Below are 14,912 nucleotides of genomic sequence, written 5' to 3' on the forward strand. Positions count from 1 at the left end.
ATCAATGGAAGGATTGAGATTCATAGATGATCTACATCTGGCACTAACCTACTCAGACATTTTAGGGTCAGCCTTATCAGGACTCAGTCTTCTGACCTCAGTAGTTCACTAGAGTGAACAGGCCATCCAGTCAAATGGCAGTTGATTGGAGGGGTTCGTCCTCAGCAGAAGTTCATGTTGGGTTCATGTGTTTTCCAGACTAGGATGATGATATGAGTTTAAGGGCTGGGTCTTTACATACTTCCAAATTTTCCTTATATTCCAGGACTACCTCTCTCTACACGATTACTGATCATCTGAAAATTCTGATGGAGACTGATCTTTCTCCTTCTTGTTACCTTGTAACATGGTTTCTTTAATTATTCTGTCTATGGATTTTGCATTTTACCCATTTTTCTGTATTGTTTTGGCATTTGGGACTTATTACAACTCCTTTCATGAAATTGCTTCCTGTGGGTTACAGATGTCACAGTATGTTGCAGGAGCTGTGACCACATGGAATAGATATACATTTCCTAAATACTTGTTGAATTAAATTAAAAGCATGTTGATCTTTATAACAGGAGAGAGCTTTAGCTGTTTAAGATTAAGAAAGAGAAATCATGAAAGTGAATTGATAAATTCCTAGGTTCTGTCATGTATTTCTTGCTGCCCTCTCTTCACTGGCATTCCAATGGAAACCATTTCCCAAAGCCACACAATAAAAATAACAAGATCAAAAAAAATGAGCCCAAATAGTGATCTTTTATGACGTAATAGTCTAGAAAAAAGGCAAGTTTGCCCCAGGGCACTAGCTTGCAGACCCTTCAGCTGTCTACCAAGCCTTGAGAAAAATTTAGAGAGCAGAAGCTGAAGAAATGTAGAGATCAGCAAACACTTGTACAAGATACAGCATTCTCTCAATCTCTTTCTCTCTCTCTCTCTCTGGGAGGGGCTCCTTTTCTATTCAACTGGTGAAATTAATACACTGTTTGAGTTCCTTTCCTAGGTTGACAGTGTTACCCAAATGCCTTGATGGGATAACATCTATAGCATCTTTCTTCTAGAGAAATACAGTGTCCCCTGCCCCCCAATGAAGTTTCTTTGAGCTTTGCGATTAAAAAACAATTGCCAAGTACAAAATGCAGCTCTCTGTGCCTTCTCCAGAATGCTCTGCATTCCCTGGGAATGCTTATTCTTAAGTCATAAGAATGCACCAGTGTGTACTGAAAATAACAACGAAAACACCGTTATTTTTAACTAATGTCTAAATTTAAGAAAGCAGATAAAAGAGGAAGTGAAGCTAGTGAAAATCTGGAATGGTTCCAATGAAAATGAGTAGTGTCTCTGAGGCTTCCAGTGACTACTTTTATCACCAGAGACTATTTAAGTGATTGCAATCATTTAAGCAGAACTAAGAGACATAGAGATAGATCTGAGAAGACTGCCCAGAGCTATCTCCAGAGAAGGATGACCTATCCTATGTGCCCTGTCATCAAACAGCATTTACTTGGTCAAGTGAATATTTCTATTCTTTCAAAAACAAAGGGGGGTTCTCTAAGTCTTATGAAGACTGCTAAAACTTGCGTGTGTTTTAAAACTATCCCCTGCAGTGAGTGATGTTGAGAGCTACTGAGATGGGCACTGTGGAAATTCAGGTGATAGGGGCTGGATTAGTTTTGTATAGACCTGGATCATTGTCCAGGAAGTATAATTTAAAGGCTCATTGCTTGCTCCATGCTAGCTTTCTGAGAGGATGGAGTTAAGTCCATTTGTATTCACCTGTTCATCCCAAACAATGGGATCATCTATATACCCACATGAAATACTTGGCAAAGAAAATTTAAACAACCCAGCAGCAATGACCTAGTTCAAAGTAGAAGCTTCAGAGATGGGAATTTGAAACTTGCCTTTGATGATCTCTACCTAACCCTCTCACTCCTAGTTAAAAATCACAACCTGAGTTCTGTTACATTCACATCTCTGAGAGAAAAATCTCCCTTTGCTGGATCATCTGATGGTTTTTGCCTAATGATGGAGCCCATGGAAGTTCCAGGATTAGGAGACCCAAGTGTGCCAGCAACTGGGTTGAGCCCAGACTCTAGGAAGAGCTGCATGCAGTGAGTGGCCTTGTGTCTGACTCTGTGATTGCATAGGTTAATGGATTTAGATGCTGAAGCTTTGGCCTTGCACAGAGTATTTACTCTCCTAATACCTGGTCATATGACTTCCTGTGGCCTGAATATTCTTTATTCTCCATCCTTCCTGACTTTGCCTAATGTGACCTCCTCTGCAAAACTTGCCTTCCTCCCCAAAGTCCCCTGCCTGCCAGCAGATTCCACTACTCCCTTTTCTGTGATTTCTGTTTATTTGTGAATCTCAACTTCATTCTTGCCTTGCAGACTTGCACTTGCTCTATTCTTGCTCTTCGTAGATTTCATAGGGCTAACTCCTGCTCATCACATACCTCTCAGCTCAAACATTTGCTCCTCAGAAAGGCCTTCTCTGGCCACACCAGCTGCGGTAGACCCACTCTTCAACAATTTTTATCATGTTATCCGTTTAAAAATATGTTTGGCGTGACATGTAGCACTGCCTGAATTTTCTTGCTTATGAACTTACTTAGTTAAGGATGACATTTATGGCAGTGATTTGTCAATTTACGTGCAGATTCCTTATTGATTATCTCACACCTTTAAAAATATATGCTCCAGGAGATCTTGTCTCCCTTGTTCACAGCTGTATCCCTAGTCCCCATAGTAGATGCTCCATAACTATTTCACCAATGAATGAAGAAATCAATGGCTCCTGTCCTAAGCTGTGTTACGGCTCTTGTCACATTGCCATCCAAGGGCTTCCTTAGAGGTGGGTCCCTCTGACAATACTGAGAGTTCCTCAAGGACTGTGTCATCCTCACACATTGTACATAGGAAACTGGTGCACAGCCTGGCACATGGTGTGAGTTCATTAAGTGTTTGCTGGATAAAATAACAACTGAATTATTTATTCTTCCCTTGATTCACATGTGGTTCTGTGACAACAGAGCTGCTTGAGTCCATAGCAAGAGACCAAAAAAAAAAAAGAAAAGAAAATTCCAGGTTCTTTCAAAACCTCAGCCTCATGTGAAGGTCAGGCAGAACCACTGGCTTAGACTCCATAACTTCTGGATCCTGATCCCTTCCTTCTGGCCTTGGTAACTCACTGCCACACCTCCTATTTTCCAAAAATGTGACGTATGCTTCCTTGTCCCTCTACTTGACATTTGACTTTCAAAAAGGTGACCCCACCTAAAAAATATCCCACAGTTGAAGGGAATTTTCAGTGCAATTATATATCAAGAATTAGTGTCCAGAATATGTAAATGACTCCTTGAAATCAACATTTAAAAAAGGAAAAAAAAAACTCACAGGAAAATAAGTATAAAATATGGATAGGAAATTCTTGGAGGAGAAAACCTGAGTGGTCCAATCTCAGTAATAATTAAGAAAATGCAAATTAAAACCATCATCAGGTAACACCAAATATTCAATTGGTAGAAATGAAAAAGACAGATAATAGCAAGTATTGACAAAGGGGTGGCTCATTGGGAGCCCTCATATACTGTTGGTGGGCGTGTAAATGGGTGCAACCCTTGGAGCATCTAGACGATGTGCATACATTATGGCCCAACAATCTCCATTCTTGGAGAAATAATTGTATGAGGTACAGGAGATATATGCAAACACAGTGTTTAATAGTAAATGGATAAATTGTGATGCATTTATACCACAAGAAAATTAAATTGAAGGGCTAGATCTACATACTTAACATGCATAAGTCTCAAAAATATATGGCGAATTAAAAAAAAGAAAGTAGGAGGGAGATAAATAAAGCATGACAACAATTATATAGAAGTTAAAATGTGATTAAAAATAATATAAGTATAGTTTACAAATACATACTGAAGTAGTAATGGTATAAGACAGGTCTTGGAACGGTAAAAGCTAAACTCAGAGGAGTAGTTACCTTAGATTGTAAAGAGAAAGATACATTATAGCACAGGTGTAAATAGGGAATCCCTTTTATTTGTGATGTCTTATTTTTAAGCTTGAAACTGAGTTCGTGTGTGTTATATTTTTCTATATATGTTTATGTGACCTAAATATTTCACTGAAAATCATTGTACCTGCTGTCTTTTGCACCTTTTGGCCGCTGGCACAGTGGTTCTGTCCAGGAGACTAAGGGACTCTGACATCTGCCTGGCTCTAGGCTTTTCCCAGCACCAATGTGGAGATACTGCCTCCCTCGTGACAATATACCCAGAAGAGGACAAGTATGTGGGATTGCTTGGCACAAGCCATATCATGCCATACTTGTTTCCTACAACTCATATTGCCTGGCAGTCACGAACTTCCAGAACCAAGGCTCTGACACAGAAATAAGTCCCAGAAGAACCAGTGATTAACCCTCAGAGAAAATCCAGAAAAGTGCAAAGTATATGAAGAGAAACCAAACCCATCCACAACTATTTATCCAGTGGTGTTTGTGCACCAATCACCTCTACTCTCCTATATCTTAGCGTGGTGCCAGCCCTAGCCTAGAACACTCAAATCATTCCCTACCTCCAATCATAGTGATGACCTTGCGTCTGTTGTAGTCCTGGCTCTCCTGTCTGAGTGTCGGCAATGAGATACCAGCTTCCCTGGGGAGAGCTCTCAGAACACTCAGTTGCACATAACTTAGGTCCCCTGGAGTCCAATTATCTCAATACACAACTGGTGATTTTTTTCTAGCTTCTGATTTTTTACTGCTATCTATGGTTTCCAAACTTGGCCAGTCATCATAATCACTAATGACCCTTTAAAATCTGCAGATTCCTGTACCTTGTCCTAGAGCTTTTGAATCAGCAAGCATCCTAAGGGATTCTGCTGGTCAGCCTGCAAAACACTGACCCGAATGATACTTCCTCCTAATTCTTTCCATCTCCCACCCAATCACCTAATCCCCTCACTAAGAGCAGCCTGCGCGCACTTCTCTACAGCCAGTCCCTGGCCCTCTTTCTCTGTGGGTCTCAGGAATGCAGCTGCTAGTACCCTTTAGGAAAGGAGGTTCCTTCCAGAATAACACCAGTTCCTCTGTATTGTGGGACCTTTCCTGAAAAAAGCACACCAAACCTCTTAATGTAAGAAAATGACTCTTACTTGTAAGACTGGGAGTTAAAAGGGTACTTGGGAAACTAAGAAATTCATAAGCTAATTTTTTAAATAAACTTTTTCTTTTGGCGTAACTTTAGATTCCAGAAAAATTGAAAATAGGTCCTATTCCAATAATGGCAGACTTCATTTGGACAATGAACTTTAAACTAGAAGGATTCTAATGCCTTGAAGGAACTCAACCTATATCTACTTAAGACTATATATTCCAGAATATTCTGTAGGCTAAGGCAGGCTGACTAATGTGACTCCAAGGATAATTCTATCAAGTATCAGAAGTCACAGTTACCTTTGAAACTTGGCTCAGGTAATAGTGGGAAAACATATAAGAAAGTAAACTTTATTAAGCACTATAATTAGCCTAACTCCAAGTCCAGTATGGCTGTCTTTAATGTATAGTCAACAGAAACATCTAGGTTACTTCTTTAAAGTAGAATCCTAAACTTCAGGGCAACTTAACAAAAACCTCTAAGGATGGAACCTGGGCTTCTGCATTTGCAACAAGCTTCCCAGGGATTTTTATTCACAGTAAGATTTGAAAACCACTGGGGCAGTAAATATACTCTGGAAGGCTGAAATAAACGTTAGCTATTATTTCCGGAATTTGCATAACCGCATCTCCAGTTTGCAGTCAACCCATTCACAAAGCGAATTAATTAACTTTCTGGCTCTATTTTTCCTGAGCTCCATCAGTAGGTCGCCTCTGTGGGGAATGGTGCTCTCTATGCTCCAACACTGTTAATATCACTATTAATATTTAACATGGCATACAGGAGCTTATAATGTGCCAACTCTGTCCCAAACACTTTATATAGGTTACCTCATTTAAACTTAACAACACCCATTTATGGACAGTAGTATTACTACTCACAAGTTACAGGATGGAGAACTGAGGTTAAGAGACTCTCTCACCCACAAGGATGACAGGCTCTGCCAGCTCACATGTTGCAAAGGAAAGCAAGACTATTCCTACTCCAAAAGGGAAGGGAAAAATAAATAGAAACCTTTGCTTCGAATGATAGAATATATTTCCAGAGAGCTCCAGGCATTAGAAAATTCCATAGTAGCTGATCAACATGAATACAAAGGAGGTGGATGCCTTTGAAGAGATGAGAAAAAAAACAGAGGAGGGGACAAGAACTTAGTCTATGGACTCAAGCATGATAGGATAATGTACCTGCATCCAAATGGATTAACAAGAAGGGAAGGGAACAGTGAGAACATGGTGAGGGGGGAGGGGGTATAACGAAATAATTTCATTAGTGGAAGAACTTCCTCAAAACAACTGGAAAGCATAAGCAGTTTCGAAGGAATGAAGCAATTTCACGGATGTGGAGTCCCCCGAGATCCAGCTGTTCTTCTCAGCCTTTTAACTAATTATGTATGCCACTGGAGAAAGACAGCATCACTTAAAAGAAACAAACAAGAAAAAGTGGCGAAAGAGTCTGGTTACTGCAAGTTGAAACTAATTTCACTTCAATCAAAAGCAGGCATGGAAAGTAGTTAGCTTTGGGGCTTTTAGCAAATTTAGCCAAGATATCCACTGTCTATAATTCTTAAAACACTTCACTGCTGACCTCCGTGAGAATTAAATACCTGCTTTACTGCTGTGAGACAGAATTTTGGGTGATTTCAACATTTATAAAAATGCTTTCTAGGGCTCAAGCTTGGCTCTTCTTCCTTCCCCACTGGCCGTCTCCTTCTCTTGGTCAACCCTGAATTTGCTTGATATACTCAAACTATAAGGTCAACTTGAAGCAGAGATTCATGCAAGTGTTAAAAGCATGATCTAAGATCAGCTTTGCTCACAAATTACTTTCTAACCACCAGTCTCATCCCATCTTTCAAAACCCCACACCAAAGTAGGAAATGCTTGTTTCTGGATCTTGCGTCCAACTCCTCAAACAAGAGCAGAATGGACTGGGTAGTATTTCAAACATATTTTTTTAAATGGGAAGCAATAAACTCCTACTGTCTCTCTTACAGAGCTTACACCTGAATTGTCCTGTCTGCCTTTGCAGGAAAAAAATATATATTTTGGAGTAAGAGATCACATCTACCACTTAGCACTGGGTCTAATAATGAGTCAGACATTACATCCAAAACGTATATAAGTGTTATTGTCAGATAATCCTCAAATTAAAAATAAATGATAATGAAGATTTTGAAATGGGTCAAGGCCCTTTGATAGATGTAGTACCGGATTATGTCAGGACTGGTATTTGAATGAATGAGGTTGTGAGGTAGTGACTTTATAGATCGAATTTTTGCAGATTAGGAAGATCCTGAAGCCCAAGGCCCAGAACTGGGTCTCAGAGCCAGAAGACCCATGAGTTGTGATTGAGACAGATCCAGAAGAGCCAGGAGAAACTTGTTAGTGGAAATGAAAAGGCACAATTCTGTTAATTAACTCAAGCACCCCAATTAAAAACTTTTTTTTTTTTTTTTTAGGGCAGAAACCCTTTGTGCTTGTTCTTCCCAGTGGATGATCAGAGTGTCACTGTATCTACGTTTAACAAGCCACATTTAGGCTGGATGGAAAAAGCACATGTCAGCTTCTTGTCTCATAAGCCTTAAGTTAAGACATGTACTGTCTTTGGAAGCCTTTCTGTGTAGAGACATCCATGGTGTTTTTAGTGACTTGATTTTGTTCTTATGATTAAAAACTCAGACATCAAAGTCCTTTAGCTAGCATAGGTTTAATGTCCAGTCCTAGAAAGATATAGAGAGAGTGATGCAAAGAGATATAAAAGGAGAGGGAATGAGGGAAGATGATGATTTTTGTACCTTGATAATATTTCTGAGTCAGAGGAATACTCATAATGATAATTACCATTTTTTGAGCACATGTATATCATGGCCATGCACTCTGAATACGTTGCCTCATTCTTGCTACTAAATTCTCAAATCAACTCCCACAGAAGAGGTATTATATTGAAATATTAAGGGAAACCAATAAAAGAATAAAAGCATAATGTGCATCTTCCAAAACAGTAAAGAGGCTGGGAATAAATAAAATTGATCACTCCTACAGAAAGCAGAAAATATGGAGATAAAAGCAAAGACAAAACTGATTAGAAAATTCAAAATAGATAAGAGGAAATAAATGAACACATATCATAATGTGAGTGGACTAAACTTGTCAGTAAATACAGAAATGGTCAGCTTGAAGAAAATCAGCTTTATGTTATTTAAAAGATATATGAAACATAACACAGCATTAACAAACAAATATAGTTTAAAAGATACTATTTGTCATAAAATGTCAAATACCTAGGAATAAAATAAATTAATGAAAGTTGTGCAAGACTTCCAAAATAAGACATTTTTTAAAGTATTGAGAGGTGCTTAAAAAGAAGTAATTAATTGGAAGGATATTCTCTGGTCATAGAATGGAAAATTTCATGTTGTCCGGCTGCAAACATACTTTTTGTGGAGGTTTATAAGTTGATTCTAAATCTTTATATGAAAATTCAAATGTCCAAGAATAGGCAAGGTAATCTTGAAGAAGAAAAACAAAATTGAAGGACATACCCAACAAGAAAGAAAGGCCTATTATCAAGCTATAATAATTAAGACGCTGTGATCTTGGTCTAATGATAGACAAATAGATCAGTGGAACAGACTAGAGTCCAGAAATAGTTTATTACATACACAGTCACCTGATTTATGACATGGTGACACTGCAGTGTAGTGAGGGCAAGGATGGTCTTTTCAATAAATAGTACTGTGTCAACTGGATATCCACATAGGAAGTAAATGTATCTTGATCACTACATCATGTTATATACAAAAATTTACTAAATGTGGATCATAGACCTACATGTGAAAGGTAGATAATAAAGCTTTAAGAAGAACACAGAAAAGTATCGCTTTATGACCTTGAAGGAGGCAAAGATTTCTTGAACAGGACACAAACAACAATAGCTATAAAGGGAAAAGTAAATCGTATCACACTAAATTAAGAATACGTATTTTCCAAAATACTGTGGTAAGGGAGTGAAAAGTTTATTGTGTGTGTTTGTGTCCAAATCAATCAGGAAAACATAACCAACTCAATAGGACAATGAGCAAAAATTGGAACAGCCTCCTCACAAATGAGCATATTCAAATGGTTCATGAAGTATAAAAATTAAAGGCTACATTTCATTAGTCATCTGAAAAAAAGCAAATTAAACCGCAACTAGATATCACTATTCTCCATTAGAATGAATCAATGATAAGACAACTCCCATAAATGGTAATATGGGGCATCAGAATTCTTCATAAATGCTGAAAAACTCTTTGTCAGTATTTACTACAAGCTGAATATATGTGTACCTATGACTTGATAAGTCCACACTTTAATTTATACCCAAATAACTGCAGGAATATTCATTGAAAGACAGATACAATAATGTTCATAGCAACAGTATTTACAATGGCTCCCCACTAGAAACTACCTAAATGCCCATCAAGGTTTTAGTGGAAAAATAAATGCAATGGTTAAATAGTATTCACACAATGCAATATTATACAGTAATGAAAAAGAATAGTCTACAATTTTATGCAGCAATATGGATGAATTTTACAAACTCTATGTTGAGTAAAAGCAAGTCAAACCTAAAAGAATGCATAGTGTATGTTTCTGTTTATATAACTTTTTTTAAATAGGGAAACTATTTAATGGTACTTGATAATAAAGATAGTGAAATATCTCTAGGAAGGGTAATGACTCAAAGAAGACACAAAAGGCCTCCTGGGATGCACATGATATTCTCTTTGTTGATCTGGGTGACAGTTTCTTGATCGTGATCACTTTGTAATCAAGCCTTCCAGTTATAATTTGTTCACTTTTCTGTATCTATGTGATAAGTCAAAAAAATTGAAAGGAAAAAAGCAGAGAAGAGGTAACAGAAGTGTTGACAAGTGCAAATGGGCACTTGTTTTAATGACAAAACATATTACAAACATATATATAAATATATATATATATTTGATGTATAAAACCTTAATGGCCAGAATGTAAAATTTTATGGAAATACTAAAAAGAAATCCTATAAATGAACATAGATACATCTACAGGGATGGTAATTATCAATATCATAAAGACCCTGATTCTCCCAAAATTAATCTACAAAGTCAGTGTAATTCCAGTCAAAATTTCAACAGAATTTTTCATGAACCTTGATAAGCAGATTCTAAAATTCTTATGGAAACTGAAAATTGAATAATAGCAAAGGTGATGTTGAAAAAGAAAAAATAGCTGAAGGAGGCAACTGATGAGGAGGAGGAAAAAAGAAGGGCACAGAAGAAGGAGTATGGATTGATATAGGGATATTTTATTTAATATAAATATATCATATATAAATAATTATAAATATTCACAGTAGTAATATTAATTAAAATAATATATTTTATTGAGGTATAGTTAATTTACCAAATTATATTAGTTTCAGGTGTACAACATAGCAATTCAACATTTTATAGATAATATTCCATTTAAAGTTATCATAAAATATTGTCTATATTCCTTGCACTGTAAAACATATCCTTGCAGCTTATGTATTTTATATATATTTTATATAGTAGTTTGTATTTTCATCTGGGTGATATAGGATACACGAATAGAAAAGAGTCCAAGGGAACAGGTTATAGAGCAAAGAAAAAGACCCTTGCATATATGAGAGCTTGGCACGTGACAGAGGTGACATTATAAAGACTTTGGTGGTGGTGCTGAGACCGTTAACTGGCTGCCCCTATGGAAAAAGACAAAATTAGAACTCTACCTCTATTTATATGTGAAAAAAATTTTCAGGTGGATAAAAGACATGTGAGAAGCAATCATATAAAACTTTTAGAAGAAAATACAGGAAAATGAATAATTTTATTGTGAGATTAGGCAACAATTTCCCAAACAGTACAAAAGACACAGCAGTCATAAAGGAAAGAATCATACAATTATTTCAAAACATATTAAATAACACACACAAACAAAAAACAAAAGAGAAAATTTTCCATAAAGGAAATTAAAGTAGCAGAAAATTGAAAAAACAAAGTCACAGACTGGGTGAAAATAATTTTAACCCTTGGACCAAACAAAGGACCAAGTATTCAGGATACAGAATGAATTTCTCCAAATCAATAAGAAAAAGAATATTACAGAAAGAGAAACAGCAAATAGAAAAATGGATAAAGCATATTAATTGGTGACTCACAACAGAAGAAAATCAAATGGCTAATAAATTGTGAGGGAAAAAGCTCAACCTCACTAACTAGAAAAATGTATGTTAAAACAATAATGATATATCGTTTCACTTTGAGACTGTTCATAAATAACTACACAGAGGAGACCTTCAAGATGGTGGAGGAGTGAGATGTGGAGATCGCCTTCCTCTCCACAAATACATCAGAAATACAGCTACATGTGGAACAACTCCTACAGAACACCTACTGAACGCTGGCAGAAGAACTCAGACTTCCCAAAAGGCAAGAAACTCCCCACATACCTAGGTAGGGCAAAATTAAAAAGAAAAAACAGAGACAAAAGAATAGGGACAGACCTGAACCTCCGGGAGGGAGCTGTGAAGGAGGAAAAGTTTCCACACACTAGGAAGCCACTTTACTGGCAGAGACGGGGTGGTGGGGGGGAAGCTTCGGAGCCACAGAGGAGAGCACAGCAACAGGGGTGCAGAGGGCAAAGCGGAGAGATTACCGCACAGAGGATCGGTGCGGACCAGCACTCACCAGCCCAAGAGGCTTATCTGCTCCCCTGCCGGGGCGGGTGGGGGCTGGAAGCTGAGGCTCCGGCTTCGGAGGTCAGATCCCAGGGAGAAGACTGGGGTTCGCTGCATGAACACAGCCTGAAAGGGCTAGTGCACCACAGCTAGCCGGGAGGGACTCCGGGAAAAAGTCTGGAGCTGCCTAAGAGGCAAGAGACCATTGTTTCGGGGTGTGCGAGGAGAGGGGATTCAGAGCGCCACCTAAACGAGCTCCAGGGATGGGCGCGAGCTGCAGCTAACAGTGCGGACCCCAGAAACGGGCATGACACGCTAAGGCTGCTGCTGCAGCCACCAAGAAGCCTGTGTGCGAGCACAGGTCACTATCCCCACCTCCCCTCCCGGGAGCCTGTGCAGCCCGCCACTGCCAGGGTCCCGTGATCCAGGGACAACTTCCCCAGGAGAACACACGGGGTGCCTCAGGCTGTTGCAATGTCATGCTGGCCTCGGCCGCCGCAGGCTCGCCCCGCACTCCGTGCCCCTCCCTCCCCCCGGCCTGAGTAAGCCAGAGCCCCCGAATCAGCTGCTCCTTTAACCCCGTCCTGTCTGAGCGAAGAACAGACGCTCTCCGGCGACCTACACGCAGAGGCGGGGCCAAATCCAAAGCTGAACCCCAAGAGCTGTGCAAACAAAGAAGAGAAAGGGAAAACTCTCCCAGCAGCCTCAGGAGCAGCGGATTAAATCTCCACAATCAACTTGATGTACCCTGCATCTGTGGAAGACCTGAATAGACAATGAATCATCCCAAATTCAGGCGGTGGACTTGGGAGCAAAGATATATATATTTTCCATTTTCTCTTTTTGTAAGTGTGTATATATATGCTTCTTTGCATGATTTTGTCCGTAGAGCTTTGCTTTTACCATTCGTCCTAGGGTTCTCTCTGTCCTTTTTTTTTTTTTGGTTTTTTAATTTAATTTTATTTTTTTAGTATAATTTTCGGCGCTTGTTATCATTTGTGGATTTGTTTTTTGGTTTGGTTGCTCTCGTCTTTTTTTCCTTCTTTCTATTTTTTTTCTTTTTTTAATCACTTTTTAACTTTTTTATTTTTAATAATTATTTTTTATTTTAATAACTTTATTTTATTTTTTGTTTGTTTCTTTTTTTCTCCCTTTTCTTCTGAGCCATGTGGCTGACAGGGTCTTGTTGCTCCAGCCAAGTGTTGGGCCTGTGCCTCTGAGGTGAGAGACCCGAGTTTAGGACATTGGTCAACCAGAGACTTCCCAGCTCCACGTAATGTCAAATGGCAAAAGCTCTCCCAGAGATCTCCATCTCAACACTAAGACCCAGCTCTACTCAATGACCAGCAAGCTACAGTGCTGGACAACCTATGCCAAACAACTAGCAAGACAGGAACGCAATCCCACACATTAGCAGAGAGGCTGCCTAAAATCATAATAAGGTAACAGACACCCCAAAACACACCACCAGACACGGTCCTGCCACCATAAAGAAAAGATTCAGCCTTATCCTCCAGAAAACAGGCATTAGTCCCCTCCACCAGTAAGCCTACACAACCCACTGAACCAATCTTACCGACTGGGGGCAGACACCGAAAACAACGGGAACTATGAACCTGCAGCCTGTGAAAAGGAGACCCCAAACACAGTAAGTTCAGGAAAATGAGAAGACAGAGAAACATACAGCAGATGAAGGAGCAAGGCGAAAACCCACCAGACCTAACAAATGAAGAGGAAATAGGCAGTCTATCTGAAAAAGAATTCAGATAATGAGAGTAAAGATGATGCAAAATCTGGGAAATAGAATGGAGAAAATAAAAGAAATGTTTAACAAGGACCTAGAAGAACTAAAGAGCAAACAAACAATGATGAACAACACAATAAGTGAAATTAAAATTCTCTAGAAGGAATCAATAGCAGAATAACTGAGGCAGAAGAACGGATAAGTGACCTGGAAGATAAAGTAGTGAAAATAACTACCGCAGAGCAGAATATAGAAAAAAGAATGAAAATAATTGAGGACAGTCTCAGAGAGCTCTGGGACAACATTAAATGCACTAACATTCAAATTATCGGGGTCCCAGAAGAAGAGAAAAAGAAAGGGACTGAGAAAATATTTGAAGAGATTATAGTTGAAAACTTCCCTAATATGGGGAAGGAAATAATTAATCAAGTCCAGGAAGCACAGAGAGTCCCATACAGGATAAATTCAAGGGGAAACACGCCAAGACACATATTAATCAAACTATCAAAAATTAAATGCAAAGAAAACATATTAAAAGCAGCAAGGGAAAAACAACAAATAACATACAAGGGAATCCCCATAAGGTTAACAACTGATCTTTCAGCAGAAACTCTGCAAGCCAGAAGGGAGTGGCAGGACACATGTAAAATGATGAAGGAGAAAAACCTACAACCAAGATTACTTTACCCAGCAAGGATCTCATTCAGATTTGACAGAGAAATTAAAACCTTTACAGACAAGCAAAAGCTAAGAGAATTCAGCACCACCAAACCAGCTCTACAACAAATGCTAAAGGAACTTCTCTAGGCAGGAAACACAAGAGAAGGAAAAGACCTACAATAACAAACCCAAAACAATTAAGAAAATGGTAATAGGAACATACATATCGATAATTACCTTAAAAGTAAATGGACTAATTGCTCCAAACAAAAGACACAGACTGGCTGAATTGATAAAAAAAAAAAAACAAGAACCATACATATGCTGTCTACAAGAGACCCACTTCAGACCTAGGGACACATACAGACTGAAAGTGAGGGGATGGAAAATGATATTCCATGCATATGGAAATCAAAAGAAAGCTGGAGTAGCAATTCTCATATCAGACAAAATAGACTTTAAAATAAAGACTATTACAAGAGACAAAGAAGGACACTACATAATCATCAAGGGATCAATCCAAGAAGAAGATATAACAATTGTAAATATGTATGCACCGAACATAGGAGCACCTCAATACATAAGGCAAATGCTAACAGCCATAAAAGGGAAATCGACAGT

This window comes from Mesoplodon mirus (genome assembly GCF_964341445.2).
Source record: "Mesoplodon mirus genome assembly, chromosome: 4".
Lineage (NCBI taxonomy): Eukaryota > Metazoa > Chordata > Mammalia > Artiodactyla > Ziphiidae > Mesoplodon > Mesoplodon mirus.